The 14,156-nt window shown below is 45.4% G+C and overlaps 1 protein-coding gene across 3 annotated transcripts in view; it reads right to left on the bottom strand.

The window, feature by feature from the left end:
- The window catches only part of ELMO1 (engulfment and cell motility 1), a 311,529-nt gene extending 297,926 nt beyond the window's left edge, over positions 1-13,603 (bottom strand). The window contains exons 1-2 of one of the 3 annotated variants that reach the window (XM_055803695.1): positions 13,067-13,603; positions 11,974-12,044 (exon numbers count right to left, since the gene is read on the bottom strand). The gene's annotated coding sequence lies outside the window, so the exon portion shown is untranslated. Of the gene's footprint in view, positions 1-11,973; positions 12,045-12,531; positions 12,795-13,066 lie in introns of those variants that run through there. The other 2 variants (XM_055803697.1, XM_055803694.1) reach the window with 2 other exon arrangements.
- Positions 13,604-14,156: the final 553 nt, after the last annotated feature.

Here is a 14,156-nt window from a genome sequence, read left to right as displayed (position 1 = left end):
TGAATAAGACCGGTGCTTCCCACTCAGCTGATCTGACCCATGCATTTATTTCTACATGATTATTCATGCCTGTAAAGCAGAAAAAGAGCATGACCCATATCTGTTTTGGTTTGTGCAGAATCAACAGGATTCAACAAAACCCAAAACTTAAGCGCATATTTAATTGTAATTTAATGGGAATAAGAAACCTTCCAGTCCTCACACACATGCACACCTTAAAAGACCCAGAGTAATCTAGGATTGGCCTTAAAAGCCCGAGAGCTCCTAGCTCAAGACCTTCCATACTTCCACTGCAGCCTTATGGTAGACAACCCAGAAAGCTGTCTGCTGAGGACTCAGTCTCTGTGACAGCAGACAGAAAGGACAGGTAGGAAAAAAAAATCAAACCACCAAACAAACAAAACAAAACACAGGGCTTCCTCATTCATGCCAGGGGATGCAAAGGTTGTTTATTTACATGCTACAGTCTTGCCCTGCCACCAGCTAGAGATTTTGCACCCAGTTAGACAATGTATTATATTAAAAATAAGCACGTATTAAAGCTGTGGAGGAGTGAGGTACTACTGAGGAATATTTACCTGATTAATGTGCCATTATGTATCACTCTTCCATTCTTCAGAGCCAGTTGTAGGTTACACAATGGCCCAGCAATATTGAAACTCCATTTCCATACCCCTGACAGACTAAGCTTGTGGGGCTGAGTCAGGGGGAAAACCCCGAAATATGTAATTATGTATCACATAAGATTTAAATTACTAAACTGAAACACTAGGGATCACCCATTCCCTGTTACAGGCTTCTCTTGCAAAAAAGGCGATGCCTAAATAAACTTGACAATACCCTCCCCTCCCCTTTCTGGGTCTGCTAAGGCTTTCCCCTTCTGCTTGCTTTATTTCTCTTTCCTCCTCCTTCATTTAACCTTATTCTACCACTGTCAAAAGTTTCAAGGAACATGAACGTTTTTTTCAGCCATTTCTTTGCAATGTCAAGTCCTGCCTTTTGCTACCAGTCTTGGTACACCCCCCTTCCACCCTTCCTAAACTATACTCCATTCTTTCAAGAGCAGCATTTTCTGTTGATAGTGCCAGAGGCCAGGAAGGCTCCTGGCAGTACAGCTCTGACAAAGAGCCTGAAACTGAACAATCTCTTTTTTTGTTAAAGGAGATAAGGAAGTCCAAGACATGGTTTTTAAAAGGAGTATAAAATAAAAAATAAAAATTAAAAAAAAAAATGCCACCGGCATTGGCAGTTTTTTAATAAAACACACACAAATTTTCCCTTCCAAAGGGCCAGGTAGCATACAATGGCTTTCACCAGCAACGAGCACCTGCTCCTCCTACCTACATAAAAATGCTCTGCAGAAAAGAAGGAAAAGACATTGCATTGTGGATCTCATATACCCACAGACATAAATAACACTCCAGTAATTCTGCCCTGTTTCTACAAAAGCCAATGGTGAGGCCAAATGCTACAATTTTCTGCTGGTTCTTCCCAATACAGTCTAGCTCTTCTTTTGACAACTGTACAAGGCAAGCCATTGGCAACTGCAGAAAGATGCCATTTTTTGTCAGAAACAGTTTAAACGAATTACTGCAGAAAAACACATTATTTTATTCAAATGTTTCAGCAACCCAATCTCAGTGTGTACAAGGGTAACAACGGGGAAACTGCTGCTCCTGAGACACAGTTGCTCTGCTAAGACAAAATAGAGAACATCCTTCTCTTCCTAAATACAATTATCCTGCTTTAGTGGCACACCTGTGAGAAAGCAGCGAAAAACTTTCTCTCTCATGGTATCCAAATTGTTCTGCAAACAGCAAAAGCCTTTGCAATTATCACATATATCACACTCAGCTTTCACTGATTTTCTGAATTCCTCAGTGGGACCAGAAGTAGTTGAAGACCAATGTTAGACCTTCGAAAGGAAAAAGTACCCTTGAATATTTTAACAGTCTGCAACAGTTTCTCATACAATGCAAGGAAGGCACCTTCCTTTCTTTGAACTCATTTTTTCATTAAACACTGTTAAGTGCTGAACTGCAAACCCATGGACTGACTCTCTGCACAGAGGTTACACACTGGTCACAAGTAAATAGTCAACATTTACAGCACTGTGGATCTGAGATAATTCTCTTTCTTCCTCTTTTAAAGGCCAAACTCTCTAGTGGCTTGACACTACTGGACTTAACGTGTTATGTTATCAGGAGGAACTGAGTTATGCTAGCAGTTCAAGTCTACCTGGTTAACATTTTTACTGGAAATAGTATGGCAAATTATTACCAGCTTTTCTCGTACGATACCAAGATAACCACCTGCACAGCTCTTTCCATTAAGCCAGGCAAAAGTTACAGATTAAGTTCTTCTTTGGGAAAAAAATACCACAACCCCCACCCCACCCCCCCAAAGAAAAAAACACCCAAACTCACAAAACCTCAAGATTTTTTCAGTTTTAAGTGTAGATATCTAGACATCAAATCAGCATGAATACAAAATATAAAATTCTGGAGAATGCCAAGGATTATTATTCTTCAACTAAATCATATTGCCACTTCATGATTTTCATCTATGGACAACCTTTAGTAACACACAGCAACTACTGCCCAAAAGACAGAACTGTTGCCTATAGAATCACTGGAATAATCAATTCACTTTCACTGATGAAAGACTTTTTTAAAAAAACCCATGTTTTCTTTGACTTCCATGCTCATGAGGCTTTGTGCCAGCATCCAATTGAGAAATTAAAACAAACAACAGCAGATATCTCAAACTGAATCCAACTATGAAATACTTTTTTTTTTTTCCTTCAGCGTATACTAAAAGAATTCCAGAATTTCTGCCTACAGCCAGTATGTAGATGGATTCAGTAAAAATACTGGACAGTCAGGCCCTAAAGGAGCTGCCCTGAGCTCCTCCCGGTGTTCAGTGGGAGCTTCTCCACCATTACTTGGTACATGGAGAAGTTCAATTTTGTCTCTATTTGAAAAAAATTGATTGTAGATCTTCTCTGCCCAGTTAGGCTAAATCAGCTCACCAAGGCGCTGCAGCTACAGCAGTAACTTCATATTACAATCTGAAATACAGTAGGAGAGAACACGAGTTCCCACCGCTGATGCATAGTCCATGCTGTCCTTAGGGAAGGCAGCTCCCCAGCTTTTATTCAGAAAATAGAAGGGCAGATAGCAGGCAGAATGCAGACATAAAAGGATATATTTGCAAGCTATTTTTAAATTAAGATTGAGAAGATGCTCAAAACAGCCTCCAAGTTCCCTAACTGCTTCAGGTTACCAATACAGAACGCACCCATGCCTTGCTCCCGCTTGTAACTTCTCCACAGACTGGATAAAGATCAAGTATCCATGCTGACCATATCAGGCTTACCTGTCCCTTTCGGTAAATACCGTGGATTAAGAGATCTTGCTGCAGCTCTCACAAGCCGCCAGTATTACAACCAATTACTCTACTTCAGCAGTACTGCTTTTGTCAAAACAATAGATTCAGATTCATTTTGTTAAAAGACACTTTTCTCCCAAAGCTTCTCTTTTAGTGCCTCTTGTCTCATTCCGTATGCACGTGAAGCGACAACACACATATGTTTGAAGTACGGTAGTCCATAACTCTCTCTCCCTTTGGCTAATACTGATAATGCAGTTAATTACATGCAAAGCTGTAATTATACCTGCATAACTAATGCCTAGGTATCTCCACACACATGAGGCTGCTGGAATCAGACTGGGATAAGGAGCTAGAAGATGCAGAAAATGTTTTATGAGCCTTTCTAACTGCAGTTATGCCTACTGCTTCCTACCAAGATTCACCCTATGTGGCAGACCTGAATGCTCCCCATCCTGCGGGAACCCTGCTGGCACCGAAGCGTCGGAGAGCAGCTGTCCTGAGGATGCACCCGCTTGGGACCCCAGTCCTTACCTGATGCAACAATTGAAACTACATCCTTCCAGTGTCCAACCAGTGACTTAGAGCATCTCTTCCATCACGTTGAACTACAGAGCTGCACAATGTCAGCCCATTACAATTGCTTATCTCGGAAACGGAACCTGCAGCAGCACACACTGGGCCTGCCCAGGTACTGTCTGAATTCAAGTACTGGACACCAGCAGTCAGGAAGCTGCACTGACTCAGGCTTACCATTGCCAAATTAAATTAAAACTGCTGGTTTCCTAAATGATTCCAAATTGCCTGCCTGAGAAGCTACCTTTCTCCTCAATCCATATCCACAGCTGGAGCCTCTTTGTCACAGAGGAGACAGCTACCAACAGGACATTCTCTAAAGGGGGCCCTCCACTCTGAATTTCAATAGATCAAGAGAGAAAAGCCTCAAGACAGGAAAGCAAGGCTTATCCCCTTAGTCAAGCTTATGGGGACCAGTGAACACAGCCAGAACAATTAGTTGGAAACAAAGGATCTGCGGGTTGACTTAAGTTTGATTTTCTAGTCTAGTTTGGTGGTTCTCTATTTACCGATTTAGGGGAGGGAAGCCTGACTGCTTTTTCCCTTATACCATCATCCCTCTAACTGCAGAAAAGTAGCCCATAGGCCAGCACAGTTGCTTTTTCAACCTTCATATATTAATTCTACAAAATTAATTCAAAGCCAAAAGCCTCACTGTTTCTAAAGGTGAATAATTTTACAAAATTTAAGCAATTTGGAATATTTAAAAAAAAAAAATCACAAAACCTCCTGTTTTATTTTGAATTCACACATCCACTGAATTGTGGATGTTTTGATCCCTCTGGCTTATAAACCAGGAAAGCAATTTAAAATTCCAGTGCAAATAGCCCAAGACAATTTTATTTATGTTTGTTTTAAAATAGAATTTGAATTCCAACTTGGATTTAAAATTATGTAGATTAATTTCTTCCCTTCTTCCTCTGCACACATCTCTCCTTTCTCATAATGTGTTTTCTGACTCATTCGCAGCTGGAGGGGATGAAGTCTTTGAAACCTCTGCCTTCCAGAAAACCATCCCAACACAGCACAATGCTACCGACTCTTGCTGTTACACAAACGCACACAGACTTCCAACAAGCTAGCTTCCTAAGGTAGCTGAAGGAAAAAACAGGTTATTTTTGGCAGGTCAAGAAATAAAAAGCCCAGGTCACTGCATATTAGAAAAGTTTGTGAAAGGCGCTGTACATTCACACCCTTAAGGCTAACCCAAGAAATATAGACTGAAATCACTAGTATTTTATACAGAGAGAAGAACAGATGCAGAAAGTTCAGTAAGTGAAGTTCAAATGTGTCAGAGAAGAAAGCCAGGACAGAAAAAGGCTCAGAGCAGCATAGGGCAGAAGAAAAAAATCATCTTTCCAGATTTTATACACTGCCTTCCACTATTGCACTTCTGTAAAAATTTCACTTTTGGCTGCATAATATGAAAATTAATCTTTTCAAAAAAGACCACATAAACTGACCTACTTCTAACATTAGTTACAACTTTTAAAAACCAACCTAGTATTTTTGTTCAAGATGTGGGCCACTTTTCATGCCCTTTTCTTCCTTTTCTGGAACTGGCACTAGCTGTCACATCTTTAATTACTTGCCATAGATACGGTTAAAATTGCACTAAGTGGTCCAAAGTGGAAAACACCTTACATTTTCTTTTAGCTTTGTAGGCTTTCTGGTTGGTTGGACCTTTTCCCCCCACCTTTACAATCTTCTCCCAAGTAGTTAACGACCACCACACCAAATGCCTTTTGGTCTTCAATGGAAGTTTTCATTTTTTCAAATTTTCTGCTTTTTTTTTTTTTGGAAAAAAAAAGGAAAAGAAGATTAAGCACAAGAACAAATTTGTATTCATATCTATAGGAGGAGAGATTACAGACCCACATAAAGTATAGCTCAGAATTAGACCTCATTTCAAGACCCAAATTTTGTGAGTTTGGTGAGCAGAAGAGATGTCAGAGTATGTGTGAAGAGGGACAGTGGGAGGTGGGGTGAAAAGGTTGATAGGAGGAATGTACTTGAACCACAGGGGGTAGAGTTTCAACAGATGAGTGCCCTGGTGCTTGAAGGGAGGGAGAAAAAAGAGAACTTGGGAGAGGAAAAAAAAAAAAAAAAGAAAGAAAGAAAAAGACAATCACCAATATGCCAGCATTTTAAAAGCCTAGTGACCAAAGGGTATACCAGATATCCTTTCCAGAATGCAAGGACCAAAACTGACGTTTGGGGACTTTTTTTTTTTTCAGTTGATTTGGCTCAGTGTTATTAAAAAAGTTTGTCTACAAGTCCATGCCCCGAGCCAGCACTTATCAGGTTTCAATTTCCAGCTGAAGCCACGACCGTTGCTATGAAAACTAACGTGCAATTGTATTCCAGAAAGCAAAGCAATGGAAAAGACTGTATTGGAACGTAACAAATACATGCATTGGCACCAAGAGTAAAAACCCTATTATACCAACCTGTGTCATAGACATTTGTTCTTATTATTAGAGAAGAAATGTGCAAGTCAACTTTACTGTCTGGCCAGAGGGTATTATGTGAACACTTATAAATTGCTCATCACCCTACCTCAATAGACTACCACCTTTTTTAAAATATGAAGCAGCAATTTAAAGTCACTCCCACCGTGGTCACTCAGCAAGATTCAACGAAGCATACAGCAGATTGCCAGTCTAGCCAGACAGAAACCTGAACAGCTCACGTGAGGTATCTTCACCAAGACCCACACGCCCCTTACACTTCTGCTGAACTAGACGATACATGTACATTGGCTGAAAAGAGAGAAAACAGGCAAATGGTATTTTCATTTCTGTTACAAATTCAAACACCAGAATTCATGCATGTGTTAAGAATACAGGAGTAGTTAGCTAAGACAGTTCTGTATCCATGGAATAAAGTGCTAAAGCAATCACATTTTTTAGAAGTTTACTGAAATACTGGTTTTGCCAAACTCCATCAAAACATAGCAAAAATTATTTTAACTATCATTTTAAAAAAAAAATTAAAATCATTCACCTATTTTCACAACATTTATGTGTCTCCAATGATTACATAAAAGATCAAGTCAGCATCAGAAGAAACTGAGAGGGGCTTCAAGTCAGCAAACAAATACACTAAGTATACTTCTTACTCGCAGCATGTGCACAATCACAGGAAACAACTACATGCTTAATTTTGCAGAAGTTTCTAACAGGGTAAATTAGGAGCCCTGCCTCTTTCAATTCTTACTATCAAGCTGACAACAAGCTAAAAGAAAAACACCTCTGATAGCACCAGCCATCTAGCCCCAGGAACCGTGCACAGAATTTCAGCTGAAGGAGGAAGATTGGCACCCTGAGAGCATTATTTGAGCCCGTTGTCATGCCCTGCATATCCTTCCTTTTGTCCAGCTTCAAAGTGTTGGATGCATTTAACCTGCAGGTTGTCAGCCTCAGACGTTAAGGGAAAAGAGGTCCACGTGGAGCATTTTGTCTGTGTTCACACACACACACACACACTGATTTTTAAAAAGCTCTGGGAAATTGGATCATCTTCAAGCAAGCATGCTCTGCTGTATTAAAGAATGGGAGTTTAAAGCCATCACACCTCCAGAACCTGAAGATCTCAGCAGCAGTGACCCAGCCTCCCTTTCAGCTGAAGCAAGCTCAACAAAAGGCTGGATTATCGTACATGTATTCATGCAGCTGATAAAAAAAATTACTGAGTCGCTGATGATGCAATATTTCAGACACAGTTTTACACTTCATATGCCCCCCATAAATTTGGACTGTCCAACACTTTGAGCTAGAGACTTTGAAAGAGCATAGGTGATCCCCATTTCAGTCCACAGCTTCTCTTGCAAATCATAAATAAAATTATTTGAGTAATAATCTAAGGGATGCCTGGGAAAGAATTTAAGGACTGGACAAAGTCAGTGAAACCATGAGAGCTGGGATAAAGTAAATACACCAAAGACCAAAGAATAAGGTACCAATGTATAGGTGGCAAACACACAAGAAGAAATTATGAGGAGAGTTTAATTTTGAGAAATAAAAACCAGAAGGAAAGCAGAAGCAAAAGCCGAGAAAACACACAAAGCTAGGACACAGCTATCATTTTCTAACAGATCTGTTTGGGAACAATTTGTTTTCTTATCCCACCCCGCCCCCCTCCAACCCCAGCCTCTTTCCTGAAGATGATGTTTCACAAACACTTTAAATCAACTGAAGTCCATCTGAAAGGGGAAATCTTCTCCCTCAGCACTGACCGGTAGTTCCCGCTCCCTCCTTTGCACTAGTGCTAGCTCCTGTGAATTCTGCAGTGGGATCTGACCGTAAATGGAACACAGCAGAAGCATCAGTAAGCAGACTTACGTCCTCAGAAGCAGCAAGAATAGGTCTCTTATAGCATCTGCATAACATCTCCAGGTAGTATATTCATATTTCTAAAGAACTCCAAAGGCTGCTCACTAGAAATGTACCAAAGTGCGTTCATTTATACATAAACTAAAACACTTCTCTAAGGGGACCCCTACCAGCAGTGGCTTTAAGTCTTCACAGTGCAAGTTAGAGCTGAATGGAAAAATGGCTTGTGCATTACTTCCACGCTCTCACAACTAACTTCTCCCTCCTAGCAGCCATCAAAAACAAGCTTACTGCAGTCAAATCAAGTACTTACAATGGAAACCTGCCACTAGGAGAAATGTATCAATGAATTTTCAAGTGTTTGCCAACAAGCACCAGGTGAATCACTGTTCACCTTGCTCTTAAGTGCAAGGACACACTTTACACACCAATCCACTCGGCAGCTTGAGAAACTAGTAGCTTACCAATGGGTACCACACATGTGGCACCAGCTACTCAGTATCTGCCCATAACAAAGAAGTTTACCTCTGTCAGGTCTCTAATGGAGAAAAGAAGAAACATCTTAGCTATCCCCTGTGGCATAGACTTCTCATTAATACTCCTCTTCAATGTTAACAGTGATCAGAAAACTGAGGAAAACTAGCAGAGAAGTTGTGACATTATCCTTCAATCTCTCACTTGCAATAATGAAAGATCACACCACAAAACCAAATCCTTGCAAATAACTTGATGTAAAAATACTGACTGAAGGACAGCTTCACAATTTTCTGATTATTCTTCCATTCATCTCTGCAATGCCATATGTATGCAGTTTATTTTATGTTAAGTGTCACGTACATATTATCACCTCTTATGATCCGTACTATCAAATGCCTGCCAACACACTGGCTTCTGCCAATTGCTTTTAGTTTCTCTTTCTCCCCTTTTCCAGTGTTATATTTGGAGAAAGGGAAAAACAGAAAAGAAAAAAAAAAAAGGTAACTGACTCCAGTAGAAGGAAAATTATCTAAAATCCTTTAAACAGTTGCTCTGTTAAATTGACACAAGTTTAACAACGTGTACTTGGCACATTCCTCTTGCCACGAATACAAGAACCTTTTTCAAAAAAACTCATTCAGAGCAGGGAAATCTTTTAAAGATACAGCACAGGCCTTACTGAATGGTGGTTTGATGGCTGTTACAAAGCCATTTCTAGTTCCAAGTGTTCAAACCACAAAGACTTCATAACCATAAACCCCCTTTTCTGAAATCTCCTTTTTAACAGGACAATGACTGAACAGGGGAGACAAACTCAACCAACTTATTCTCCCTCAAAGTTCTGGCTCCAGGACAGTGCAAGGATACAGCAGAGGAGAAAGTCTATGAGACCCAGGTATAACTGTGCAGAGAAATAAAGCAGAAAAGGCAAGAGCACTTTTCCTTGCTCCCAAGGTGTATGATGTTTTCTAGCCCCCAGGGCTGCCAAAATCCCATCACCTTCTACAAACTTTTTTTTTTTTTTTAATACAACATACTGCACATTCACACCACAGCACGACGAAGACAGCTTCTAAACTGGAGAGATCATTTACTTCAAGGAAACTGAAAATCAAGGGATAGCAGAGTCACAACTGAAAACAATTGTACTTGATGGCCACACCTAAGCCCCAAGCAAATTCCTATCTGAGAATCACAGAATTGGGAATGTTGTGGTTGGCAACATATCAAAAAAGGCTGCTGTCATTAGACCAGGAGGACACTGCACATTAGTGTGCAGGTGCACTGGCAGAGATCTATGGAAACCTTTTCCTAGTTACAGATAAATCTATAGACATCAGTTTCTCACTCCATCACATACTGAACCCACCCAGAGTATCACAAGAAGAAAGCCACACGCCTTATGTGCAAACATGAGACCTCTGCTCCCTATGTATCAACATGGAATACACAAGATCATAGTCCCAGTACCACTTTGTAGGCTAAACACTGTGAGAAAGTGCATCTAGGAGCCCAAACCTTAAAATCAAAAAGAGACTTCTACTAGGTAGCAAAAACAAAGAGCGGAAGGAAGGGTGGAGCACCACATTACTCTCGATCCGCAATTCGCTGCAGGACAGCATCGCTGTCAGGAAGTGCCATGCACACAGCTGTGTTTCAGCAACAGTTACACCTTTATGCAGCCTAAGTTTTTTTTCTGAATACTAGCCTGAAGGGGCATAAAAAAAAAAAAAAAATCACTTCTTAGGACCGTGAATACAATACATTGCACCCAAACAGTGAGGAAACAGAAGTGCTTGCTTTTAAGAACACACATAGTCAGGTTATATAATAACGAATACTGAACTGCAGGTACCTTCAGTGACCACATAAGACAACTTACAGAATAAATAGGTAGGAATTTTTCCTATCCCTTCATCAAAATCCATCTGAATTGTACAACTATTAAGTTTTTCCTGGCATATGGAAAATATAAGGAAAAATATCAAAATGTTAAGTGTAGAAATCAGTCCTCTTCCCCCCCCCCCCCTTCCCCATTCTTCATTTAAAAAAATTCTCAATGACACACATAGCAGAGTTTCAAGCTACAGGGAAGACAAGTGTGTTACACTGCACAGTGAATTTCAAACAGATGACAAAAAGAGACAAAAGAAAGTCAACTACCCCCGCACTCTCCCTGAGTGAACAAACTGGGAATCAGGTACACCTCTAGACTGGTCAAATCATGCACTCAGATCCACAGACTGCACTGACAGCATCTTTCAATAATTTCCCTTTCATGTCATGTTGATGTTTTAGCCATACTAATCTTCATTTTCTCTGACCAGTGAGTTTTTGAGAGTTGCTGCAGTACTTTTAACAGCTTTATGGCACGTGCACTGTTAGGAAAACATCCATTAACACACAAGAGGGATTTTACCAGTAAACTGTCACCACTGTCCTTCCTCCTCCTTATCTAGTTACTGGTCATCAGATTGGATCCTTACCACATACTTACACAGCTCAAAAAAAAAGGGGGCGGGGGGGGGGGGGGGAGTAGGGGGGGACAGGGCAGAAATCAGGAAAAGAAAATCTTCAAAGAAGGAAAGCAAGCTTGCAGCTCAAACTGGCACAACTTGATGAAAATGTATTTATATGTTTCTTTACTGTGTAATATTCTATGTAAGTCAATCAAGCAGGAACGACAGGGGAAGAACGGGACTAAAGAGAACAATGAATGATCCATAAATGCCTAAAAGATTATATAACTGAGGATGAGACGGCATGTGTGTGTGTGCACACATCTGGGGGAAAGGAGGAGAAAGAGCTAAGGGGAAGATGAGGAAAGGATGCCCTTGGTCACAGGTACAGGACTCTGCACAGTCCTTACTTAGTTTCCCCCTCTTCCCAAAAGGTAAGTATTTTAACCTGGGGCAGTCAGGCAGCTGAGGGACAAAAGCAAAAGCAAACCCATCTCCTTATGAATAACACACTTGGAAGCATCCCTTGCTGAAACCGCACCGTAACCGCTGTATGGTGAAACACAGCTCACAGGCAACCATGTTTACACTAAAGCAATTAACACACGGTACATTTCCTGCATCATTATTATCATTGGCACTCGCAACGCGTTTGTTGCACATTTTGAGCCTTGGCAGGTTAAGAGATATTCTTATAAAATTCATTACAAAACGTTGCTGATTCGAAATGTACTCACTGTTATTTTTCAGGAACTCCTATATTTACTTTATACCATTCTCGGGGGAGAGCTGGACAGTTGTGTTAGTTCTGCAAGGAAAAGATATTCAAAATAAACTTCGCGAAGGCTTCGAGCCAAGCAACTTCTAAACCCGTAACTTTCCGGACCCGCTACGCACTGGCTCTGCAAGGCTGCGCAGCGCGGCTTCGCACCGCCGCCACCCGCCTTGCGGAACAGCCGCTCCCTAGAAACTGACCAGCGGTCCCATCACCGCTGCGAGCGGCGGCCGAGCGACCGCGCCCCGCGTACCCCGGCCCGCCCAGCCCCCCGAGGGGCCGCGGGGCAGCCGTGCCCGGGGTGCGGCGGCCGGGTACCGGCGGCCCGCGGGGATGCACTTGCTTGGAAGTTGCGGTTCCCCCGCCGCGCGGCGGCTGCGCGCACACTTGCGGCGGTCCTGACCCCCCGCGTTAACCCGGCGCAGGTCCTGCCGCGGCCGCTGCCCCCCGCACGCCGCCCCCCGCCCCGGCCGCCCGCCCCCGGTCCCGCCGGGTGAGGCGAGGGCCCGCCACCACTCACCCCCCGGCGCCCGGAGGTGCGCGGCTCCCGCCCGCCCGCCCGCCTCCCCTCGCCAGCGGCCTCCGACCAGCGGGCGCAGCTGGGGGCGCGCAGGGCCGCCCGGGCCGCGGGAGGGGGCGGGGGGGCGCGGAGCGGGAAGGAGGCGCCGGCGGAGGAGGAGGCGCCGGCGGAGCCGAGCCGGCGGCTGTGGCAGCAGCGGCCGCTGGCCGGCGGGGAGGGGAGGGCAGGCCGGCGGGAGGAGCCGCTGTGCGAGGCGGGCCGGGTCTCCCCCCCCCCGCCGGCCGGGGCCCCGCCGCACTGACAAGCACGAGGCTGCGCTTCCTCTTCCTCACGGCAACGGCGGCCGCTGCCTCCGGCCGCCCCCCGCCCGGCACCTCCCCCGGTGGGGGACCGGCTGCGCCGCGGGCAGGTGCGGGGCTCGCCCGGCCGCCCCGTCTCGGCCCGCCCGCCCAACGCCTCTCCCCGCGCTCCCCTTCAGCGCCGCAGCCCGCCCCGGCCCCCGCCGCTTCCCCCCGCCGCCCCGGGGCTCGCCTACCTCCCAGGGCGGGCAACGTCGCCCGCACCCCGCGGCGCAGAGCGGGGCCGCTCGGCCGCCCCCCGCCGCGGGAGCCGGGCTCCGCGCCGCCGCCGCCTCGGTGCGCCGCGCTGCCCCGCGCTATCCCATCCCGGGGCTCGCACGGGCGCTCGGCGCTCCCCGCCGCCGGTCACTTCCTCTTCCTTCCTCCTGCTGGCCGGGCCGCGCCGTGCAGCCCCGGCCGGCCGCCGCCGAGGGGGTCCCGCCGCCCGGAGCACCTGCGGGCGGGGACGAGACCCGCCCGCCGCTGCCTTGCCCCCGCGCCGCCCGGCAGCGGCTCGGCCCCCTCTGCCCCCTCCTCCTGCAGCGCCCGGTGCGGGCTCCGGGGCTGCCTCCGTCCCTCCGCAATGACTGCTTATCCCTTGGCGCTGCGCGTCTTCCCGGAGAGCCGCCGCCGGGCAGCCTCCCAGCCGGCGCGCTGCGGCGTACGTGGATTTCCACTCCGAAGCCGGCCAGCCGCCGAGGGAGCGCAGCCGGGCCCGGGACGCTCCGCCTCGCGCCCCGGGTCGGGTCGGTCCCGGCCGGGAGGGGGCGGCACCGCCTGCGCTCGGCACCGGCTCCCCGCTCCCGGCTCTGCGATCCCTGGTCCCTGCTCCCAGCTCCCCGATCTCCGCCGGCGTTTCCAGCATCCTCAGGGCCCGCCGAGGCCGGCGTGGGATGAGTGCCTGACTCGTGGCTCTCGCTCGCTGGAAGAGTAAAATACCAGGTCTCTGCTTTTTGTTCTCAGTCTCCCCGAAAGAAAAGTGGTCACTAAGCTATTCTAATTTTTCTTTTTTTTTTTTTTTCCTTTCTTTTTTCTTCTTTTTTTTCTGCTTTAAATGCCTTAACTCACAGCCACTGTATGGACTACCCGCGATATGTGATGCTACAAGCCATCACCTTATGTCTTGTAACGCTGCAGGCAGGGAGGTCTTTTTTGTTTGTTGGGGTTTTTTCAGTCTTGTATGTTTCGCTTTTACTTTGATAAGCACCGACCGTGCAGCCATGAAGCCTTGCTGTGGTACAGCAACTTTTATCGTCTGGTGTAACAAAATGTATTCTTCGTGAACTA

Source organism: Falco peregrinus, chromosome 5, assembly GCF_023634155.1.
Source record: "Falco peregrinus isolate bFalPer1 chromosome 5, bFalPer1.pri, whole genome shotgun sequence".
NCBI lineage: Eukaryota > Metazoa > Chordata > Aves > Falconiformes > Falconidae > Falco > Falco peregrinus.
This window is presented reverse-complemented; position numbering and strand designations above follow the sequence as displayed.